This window comes from Aethalodelphis obliquidens, unplaced genomic scaffold, assembly GCF_003676395.1.
Source record: "Aethalodelphis obliquidens isolate GAN/ISIS:26980383/991018 unplaced genomic scaffold, ASM367639v1 scaffold69, whole genome shotgun sequence".
NCBI classification, from domain to species: Eukaryota; Metazoa; Chordata; class Mammalia; order Artiodactyla; family Delphinidae; genus Aethalodelphis; species Aethalodelphis obliquidens.
In genome coordinates, this window is record NW_020838013.1 from 5,561,007 (window position 1) to 5,570,841 (window position 9,835).

Below are 9,835 nucleotides of genomic sequence, written 5' to 3' on the forward strand. Positions count from 1 at the left end.
GCGGCGTGAGCAGCCCCTTCCCTATCTCTGCCGAAAATGCTTCCCAGGCCCCAGCGGGTGGTCCCGCATACAGCAGGTGCTCCGTAAAATAACCAGTTCTATGAACAAAGACCGGGCTTTCCTAAAAGTCAGCCGCTCCTCCGGGCGGCGAAACCTCCCTGCTGGCCTCTGTCTTTCCAGATGGGTTTCAAAGAGAAAATGAAAGTCCTGTCTAGTTCCGCACCCCCCTCCGCCCCCAGTGCACTGTTGGCGCACACTCTCCAGGCTGTTTTGAATGAAGTCATAGGATGAGTGCAGTTTGTAACACTCCTTTGATTTCACTTGGCTTATGTCGGGGACGGGATCCCCTGTCGAGGCACAGAGATGACCGAGGCTTTCACGGTATGTAACGCGCCCCATGGACACTTAGGCCCCTTTGCACCGCAGCGGGCACAAATGAAGCTGTGTGGGCCGTCAATGTGCATCTCTGAGCGCCTGCATCTCTCGGTAGATCGCTAGAAGCGAAGCAGCCAGGTCAAGGGGCACGTGAGACACCTTGGTGACATTTTGGTTCTACTTGCCGAGCTGCCCTCTGGAAAAGCGTCCACCACCCCCCCCCGCCCCTGCCTCCCCGGTTGTGGAAGTGTGGCCTGGTCTCCAGGAGATCACCACCGCTGGCTGTCAATCCTTAAGTGGGGGGGGGGGGGTATCTCCCCTTATTTTCATTCGCATTTCTTTGAAGTTAGAAGTTGGAGATTTCGTTCCCCTGCTGGCTCCTGTCTGGCCCGCGAGCGATCCCAGGCCCCGAACCCCGAAGATCTCGTGGCCCAAGAGGGCAGGTGGTCTGGGCCAAGGCACACTTGCCCGAGGCTCGGCTGCACCGCACCTACCCCGGCTCCTCCAGCATCACCTGCGCGCCTCTACCAGCCTGTGGACCTTCCTGGGTTGTGCCTCCCAAGTTGGACTGTCACTCTACCCCATATGCCCTTCCCTCCTCTTCCTGGAACCCCAGCTGTCTGCAGGTCCCCGCCCCAAGGTCACTTTCTCCTTCCCTCCTTGCCCCGTCGTGCGCCCGGCGTCCGTCTGTTCCCAGGGCTCTGTGGCCTTGATGGTGCACCCCTCCGTGTGCGCTGCCTCAGTGTCACCTGCAGGCCGGGAGGGGCAGGGGCAGGGACCGCGGTCGCCTCCGCTTTCACCTGTGCTCCAGAAGCTGGACTCTCTCCGGGGACGATAATGAGCCCACGCCTGCTGGCGACTCCAGCCGAGCGGTGGAGGCCTCATTCCCTTCTTGAGCTCTGTTCCTTGGGACTGCAGCTCCCCGGGGTGGCTATTAATAAAGAACTGAGGAACTAGGTCCCTGGGGAGCTCCGGCCTGGTTGGATCCTGAGTTCCCTTGGGGCCAAAAATATCCCAGAGTCTGCCTCAGGAAGTAATCTTTCTTAAGCTCTGTTTTTTTGAAATTCTTCCCGGATTTGATCGGAACACACTGTAGCAGCCGCCTATTGTGGCCATAAAGAACACTTTTTTTAAAAAATGCGTTAATGTTTCTATTATTACTCAGATATTGGACTAGTCCCTCTTTTTTTCTGATTTCTTTAAAGCAAACCCAGGAATCTTGTCGTTTTGTCCACAAGTTCTTGAGTAGGAATCGCTAAAAAAAAGATAAAGGTCCTTTTAAATAAAAAACAGAATGGCAATGCCATCGTCCAACCTAAAATAGAGAAACAATTGTAATACAAAACTTGCAAAGCCTTCTGGGCCTGTGAAGAGCACAGCTGAGTCCCACCCACCCTTGCCAGCCTCATTTCTTGCTGGCAGCTCCCAGCAGGTTCTGGTCCAAAAGTGTGTGAGACTTTTTGGAACTCAGTTTCTATTTCCCATAGGAAACAATTTTATAATCGCAGAGTTCCGCACTTCCGAACCTGGACCTTGAGCCCCATTGGCAGTGAGTAAATAGTAGCAATTCCACATCAGGGAGGTGACAATGTTTGCTCTGCCGGCATCACTGGGATCTGGTGAGGACAAAATGAGATAATGCAGATGCAAGCAAAGGACGAAGGCGGCTAGACCATGTGCCCGTGAAAGGACCTCAGAGTGACAACGGATTCTTAATTGAATGGGCTTGGCCTATGACCCAGTAATCCTACTCCTGGGTATGCACCAAAGAGAAATGAGAACCCACGTCCACGCAAAGACTCAGGCAGGAAGGTTTACAGAAGATTTACTCAAGGTGACAAAAATCCAGAAACAACCCAGATGCCCATCAGCAGTAGAATGGTTAAATAAATCATGGTTTCTCCATACAGTTTAATAATACGCAGCCAGAAAAAAGAGTAAACTACTGACACACACAAGGTGGATGAATCTTACAGAGCTTATCTTAAGCAAAAGAAAGCCAAACACACACACACAAATAAATACACTGTATTATTTCAATAACATAAGTGAGATATATTTTTTTTTTCAGTTTTTTTTTTCCTTCTGTTCTCTCTGATAGTTTTTATTTATTTATTTATGGCTGTGTTGGGTCTTCGTTGCTGTGTGCGGGCTTTCTCTAGTTGCAGCGAGCACGGGCTCTGGGGGCTACTCTGCTGCAATGCACGGGCTTCTCATTGCGGTGGCTTCTCTTGTTGTGGAGCACGGGCTCTAGGAGCGCAGGCTTTGGTAGTTGTGGCACGTGGGCTCAGTAGTTGTGACTCACAGGCTCTAGAGCACAGGCTCAGTAGTTGTGGCACAAGGGCTTAGTTGCTCCACGACATGTGGGATCTTCCCAGACCAGGACTCGAACCAGTGTGCCCTGCATCGGCAGGCGGATTCTTAACCACTGTGCCACCAGGGAAGTCCCAAGTGAGACATATTAACAGCGGTGATGGCTATTGACCTGGAAATATACAAAGGAGCCCATGATGGGGGTGGGGTGGGGGGAGGCGGGGTGTATGAAAATGCCTTGCTCCACATGCATAAGATTATACACTTGATGGTGTTTTCTCCCGGATGTTAGGCCTCAATTTCATTTTATTTATTTATTTAATTTATTTTTTGACCATGCCTCGCTGCTTGCGGACCTTAGTTTCCCGGCCAGGGATTGAACCTGGGCTCCAGCAGTGAAAGCACCGAGTCCTAACCACTGGACCGCCAGCGAATTCCCATGGCCTCAATTTTAATAATCAAAACTTAAAACAAGATTTAGAGGTGAGTCGGGCATTGACTGTTGGTGGTAGGGGTGAGGCCATCTGGGTGGTCATGAAATGAAGAGGTGATGAAGCTGAGACACTGGGTCACCTGGGGCGACTGCGGAGCTGGGGAGGAGAGAAAGAGTGCGGACAGCTGCCAGCTCCTCGCTGGTGCAGGGGAGCGGCAGGGAGAGCAGCGGGGAGAGTGTCCGCAGCCAGGGAGGTGGCAGGGCTGTGGGCAGGAGTGGCAAAGGAAACCTGCGCCCCAGCCCCTCTTCTCCTTCCTGTCCTGTCGCCTCCCCCTCCTCTCCAGGGCGTGGACTCCACTCTCTTTCCTCTGCACCTCACCACACCCAGGGCCCTGCTGGGGCCCTTTTAGGCACAAGGATGGTGGGCGGAGGTGAGGGTTGCCTTCCCAGGGAGGCATCACAGTGGCCAGGCGTGGACACACCTGGACCCTGGGCCAGGTCTGACCCTGGCTGGCTTTGTGGATGCCTCGCTCCCCCATCTGGGCCTCAATTTCTTCACTTAAAAAAAAAAAAAAAAAGGGACTTCCCTGGTGGCGCAGTGGTTAAGAGTCCACCTGCCAATGCAGGGGACACAGGTTCGAGCCCTGGTCCGGGAAGATCCCACATGCCGCGGAGCAACTAAGCCCGTGCGCCACAGCTACCGAGCCTGCGCTCTAGAGCCCACGAGCCACAACTACTGAGCCTGCATGCCTAGAGCCCGTGCTCCACAACAAGAGAAGCCACTGCAATGAGAAGCCCGCAGACCGCAACGAAGAGTAGCCCCCGCTCGCCACTACTAGAGAAAGCCTGCGTGCGCAGCAACGAAGACCCAACGCAGCCAAAAATAAATAAAATTGTTAAAAATTAATTAATTAAAAGAAAAAAACGAGGACGTTGGGCTGGGCCGATAATGAGCAAACTTTTCACCACCTTTGTTTTTAATTGAAGTATAGTTGATTTATAATGTGTTCATGACTGCTGTACAGCTGAGTGATTTATTTATACACATATGTACATTCTTTTTCATATTCTTTTCCATTATGGTTTATCACAGGATATTGAATATAGCTCCCTGTGCTGTACAGTAGGACCTTGTTGTTTATCCATTCTATGTATAGTAGTTTGCATCTGGGGATCCCAAACTCCCAATCCATCCCTCCCCTCCCCCCTCCCCCTTGGCAGCCACAAGTCTGTTCTCTAAGTCTGTCGCCACCATTATTTATCTGAAGAAGCAGCAATTCTAGTCACTTAGGGGTGTGAACTCCAACGTTAGACGGCCTTCAAACCCTGACTCAGCTGCTTCCCAGCTAAGTGATCCTAACCTCTATGTCCTGTGGTTTCCTCCCCTGGAAAATGAGGAGAGGAATGGAAGCTGCCTTGGAGGATCCTAATGAAGATTACCTGAGTAGCTGATGGGAAGCCCTTAGGACGTTCCCCAGTACACAGTAGGCGCCATATAAATGTTGGCTGTGATTATCCTTCTCCCTCTATGGAGCGCATGTTTTAAAAGCTTTTGTCTATAAACAGCACGTTTAATGACTTATTTCCTCATTTATTAATCAGAAACATGGGCACAATTGCCATCTTACAATCAGCATGAGATGTATTCATTCCTTCAAGAGATGCTTGCCTCTAAGCGCAGGGATCGCCAAGACCTGCTGGGCTGCCAGCCAGAGGCAGACGACATGCGCACTTTGATCCATGTAGGTTCGTTTCAGATAAATGTGGGACCTTTCTAAGTCTATTTGGAAAGGTCCGAATAGCTCAGAGGTCAGCATTATGACCTCCTCAGATCCCAGTCCTCTCTGAGGGTCCCACCAGCCAGCCAACCTGGAGAATGTGAGCTCGGGCCAGGACCTGAGCTCCTTGGTGTGACCAGAGCAGCGTGCTGGGCAAAGAGCAGGCGACACCTCAGCAGATGCTCCTTGAAGCTGGCATCTTGTCTCGCCTGCCTGGACACTGGGACCCCAGAGATGGGGAAGAGGTGACCAGCCTGCAGCACATTTGAACCGATGCCTGAATATCCAAATAAGCATCGGCAGAAGACTTCTGTGTCGAGATGCTAATTCTTCCCCTTTGCAGAAGGAGATGAGGAGGTAATACCTTGAGTCAATAGTTTTGAAACTTGGGAGCTGCAGGCAGTCACTGACCCTTTGGAAACCTGATGACAGCTACAGAAAAACACACACACACGTCAACAGTGGTAAATAATTTCAGTCTTGGACCTTCCGAAGCCCATTTATCAACTCCTGACCCACATAGATTAAGAAAAATGTATCCAAAATTTTGAAACAAAGCAAAAGGATGTCTGGAATGTGGTTTCACTGTCTCACCATCTAACCACCCATCCAAGGATTAGCTCATTCTCTAGGGAATTGTGTTTTGACTAAGCCCCAGACTCTTATGAAGTTACATGCAACTGGTAGATGTTTGTCCCACAAAAATGCAAGGATTAAAATAGATAACTAATAAGGACCTACTGTAGAGCACAGAGAACTCTACTCAATACTCTGTAACGGCCTACACAGGAAAAGAACCTAAAAACGAGTGGATATATGTTATACATGTATAACTGATTCACTTTGCTGAAACTAACACATTGTAAATAAGCTATATGCCAATAAAATTTTTTTTTAAATAAAGAAAAAGCAATGCAAGGATTTCTTTCAGTTGAAAAAAAGTACTCGCCAAAGTTGTGTTTTTATTGCCATGTAGAATATTAACCAGTTTTGTATCTATTTAGGAAAACCAGATTTTGTCTACCCTTCCTGTGCAGGGAAACCCCCAGCTCTTCCCCACTATGTGTTTCTTCCCTGTTTGTTTTCTTCACTGCTCACAGGAAACACTTCACTTCCTTTTTTATTTTTTTTGAAAGAATTTTCTTTTTTCAAAATTAAAAAAAAAAAGTTTTTGGCCGCGCTGCATGGCATGTGGGATCTTAGTTCCCCGACCAGGGATCGAATCCATGCCCTCTGCATTGGAAGCGCGGAGTCTTAACCACTGGACCGCCAGGGAAGTCCCTAACACTTCACTTCTGACAGTTCTGGTCACCCAGTGTGTGGACGTTTTCCCCACACCAACAAGCAATTCTCCAACACCACTAGGATATCCAAGAATCAACTCAAATCTGACACTATCTACCCACTGATAGCATCGGATTTCACAGGTTAAGGGCTCAGTCCCACAAGACTGTCCCCTGACTCCAGATGTCAGTTGCAAGTCCAGGTTATCACCTGTGCTTCTGCCCCCTGCTACGGATCAGAGGTTCCACCCTTGCGTTTGCTTGCTTTGCTAGAGTGGATCACAGAACTCAGGAAAACACATTTACCAACTCAGTAAAGGATGTGATAAAGGATGCAGATGAACAGTCAGATGAAGAGACAACAGGGCTCCCCAGTGACCAGCCGCACCTGCCTCTTCCCCAGGTTCCATCCTGTTGGGACCCTCTGCTGCATTTCACTGTTGCCCCATCTCCCCCCTTCCCCCGCCAGAATCCTCTCCTTCTGTAACCCGTGCGTCACCCCTGCCCCACTTCTCCCCTCCCCTGGGACCTGTTCTCAGATGCCTTCCTTGGCTGCCTTCTGTCTGGCCCCCACCCCAGGCTAGGTGAGGCTCCCAGCCTCTTGCCTTGGCCCTGCCTCTGCCACTAGCCTTGCTCTCCTGCGAGCTTCCACCCTGCCACATTGGCACCCCCATTCTGATCCTCCCAAACCCCCAACAGAGGGGCCCTCTCCAAGAGAAATGACATGACTCATTTGCTTCCTAGGGCTGTCACCCACCAGGAGGAGAAGTCAAACTTCAGGTGCGAGCAAAGCAGGGCCACAGAGAAAAGAAAAATGGGCGAGGGGCGTTATATTTTCTATGTTAAAGAAAGCAGCAAATAGCCCTCAAGGGAAGAATGAGAACTTTGATGGATTTTCTTACACTTATTTTAGTATATATCTTTTAAATTACACATGAAGAGGTTACCGTAATCCTTTAAATTACCCATGAAGAGGTTACCGTAATCCTTCTAGCAAGTAGGGCTCTCAAATGATCTGAATCCAGCCCTCTTCTTACCCATATTCATTCATTTGTCCATTCATTCATTCATTTGGCAAATACATACTGAGCAACTCAGTAGTGACAGAGCCTTTAGACCAAGGCCTGCCCTCAGGAGTCCACACTCTGGTGGGAGAGGCAGGCGAGAAACAAATACTCTCTCATGTGAAAAGAAAGGGAAAATGAGAAAACAAAACAAAACAGAAAGTGGGACAGAGTGTGCATGGCCTAGGACGCAGTGGATGGGAGCTGGTATTCAATGGACCATACGCTCCAAAGGGTGGGGACGCTGTAACCAGCACCTGATACATCATATGGTCTCAGAAATGTTAGCTGCCTGATTCACTGATGGTTGAGTGGATGGATGGGTGGGCAGATGGAGGGAGGGCCCTGCCGGCTTAGCTCCCTGAGGCCCCTCGCATCTGGCCTTTCCTTTCCAGGCCCTCATCCCATCTCAAAGTCCCCTGCAGGAACCCCTCTAAACTTCACTCCTGCCTGTCCTTCTTCTTAGGGCTCCTAAAGTCACCTTCTGCATCTCAAAACCTTTGATGCCTCCTGTGACCTCATGCAGACCCAGCTACATAATGTGCCCAGCACAGCACAGAGCAAAAATGCAGAGCCTTGTTCAAAAATCATTAAGAATTTCAAGACAGTGACAACTAGGCATTACACCAACCACAGGGCTCTCCCGAGTGCTGGCCCTGCGACCGCACGGGTGGGACACTCAGGCAGCCGGCCCTGTCTCTAGGACGGGGAAACAAGACCTCCCCAGGTCTGCACCCAAGAGACCACGCCAGCCTGTGTTTACAAAAGCCTCGATGAGTTTGGTGCTTCTTCCACTCAAGACCTCACACCTCACTTCCGGCCTCTGGGTGTCTATTCTCGGGGTTCCCACCACCCAGTGTGCCTTCCCATGCCGTGCGCTAGGTGCCAGGAAGGGAGATGGGGAAAACCACACCCAGCCCCAACTCCCCAGAGAAGATGCTCAGAGGGCATCTGGGTTCTGGCACAGCTGTGGCTCTGTCCAGCTGTGAGGCCCAAAGCGGGCAAACTTTCCCTCTGTTGCAAAACAGGCAGCAACGAGGACGATGCTGGATCCACGTGGGGCTCTGCTCGTAGTCCTCCTCCCTGTTAAAAAATCTACTAAGATATGACTCTTGTGTACCATAAAATTATCCTCTTAAAGTGTACAATTCACGCTGCCATGGCCTGGGTTCAATCCATGGTCGGGGAACTGAGATTCCGCAAGCCGTGCAGGGGGCAGCCGAAAAGAAAAAAAAAAAAAAAGTGTACAATTCAGTGGTTTTTACATATACACGGTTATATGACCATCACCACAATCTAGTTCCAGAACGTTCCCCAAAACTTTTTTTCCTAAAAGAAACCCCACCCCCCGTCAGCAGCGCTCTTCCCAGGCTCCCAGGCCCTGGCAACCACGAATCGACTTTCTGTCTCTATAGCCTTTCCTATTCTGAAAGTTTCATATAAGTAAAATCCTACAATATGTGGCCTTCTATGTCTGCTGCCTTCACTGAGCATAATACCTTCAAGGTCCATCCAGGTTGTAGCCTGTGTCAGTGCCTCATATCCCTTTTTAGGGCCGCATATATCCCATGGTAAGGGTATGCCACATTTTGTTTACCCATTCAGCCCCTGATGGATGCCCACAGCTCTTTCACACACCAGCTGCCAATCTGCCTGTGGGGGAGGGCTGGGGAGGGGTGCAGCCCCCCACTCTTACCTTGACCCTGAAATACAAGCCGCTGGCCGTCTCCCTTCCCACCAGAAACATTCCCACTTAACCTTCAAACTCCAACTCAGACACCATCAGCTCCAAGAAGCCTCCCCAGATGACCCCAAATAGACTGATGACCCCTTTCTCGGGCCCTCCCACCGGGCCTGGTTCCAGGACACCTGCCTTTTCTAAGACCTGAGGCGTCTCCCCGCCCCACTCCAGATCCGGAACCGCGGTGGAGTCCCATTTCTGAAGCCCCTGCGTTTGGACTCCGCCAACCCGCCAAACCTTTTGTGGAAAGGAGAGAGGGGGATTGGCTAGGCGCTAACTGGCCGCCACATAAACTAATTGTTTCCTTGAGATCTCTTGCCTTTGCCGGGAGGAGGAAAGCCGGGGAATTTCGGGGATGGGTGGGGTGCGGAGGAGGAAGTCACAGCCCTGGCAGCGGGGCTGGGGGGGATTGGGGGGGGCAGGTGGGGCGGGAGCGGCAGACCAGCGGTTGCTGGCGGCTGCCGAGCGCAGTTTCAGTTGAAAAAATGCCCAATTGTCCTGCTCCCTCGAATCTGTGTTTTTCTCGTGGGAAGCTCGGAGGACGATCCCGAAGCTGCAGGCCCCTTCCCTGCCCGCCTGGGTGCCCGCCGTAGGCCCGGGGAAGGTCAAGGTCCTGGGCGTCCCGCGCAGCCGCCGGTCCTGCTCGCTGGGGAGGCGTTGGTCGCGGGTGGGGAGGGGGCCTCGGGACGCCCCCCGGCTTCCTCCGCTCTCCCTCCCCTGCCTCCTCTCGGCGCCCGCCGACGGCCCCTGTGCGTCCCCGGGTCCCCTAGGGCCGCTCTTTTACGCAGGAGGAGGAGCTGGAGGTTAGAGGGAGAGGCGGCCTCGGCGGCGCGCTGTTTCCCCGCACA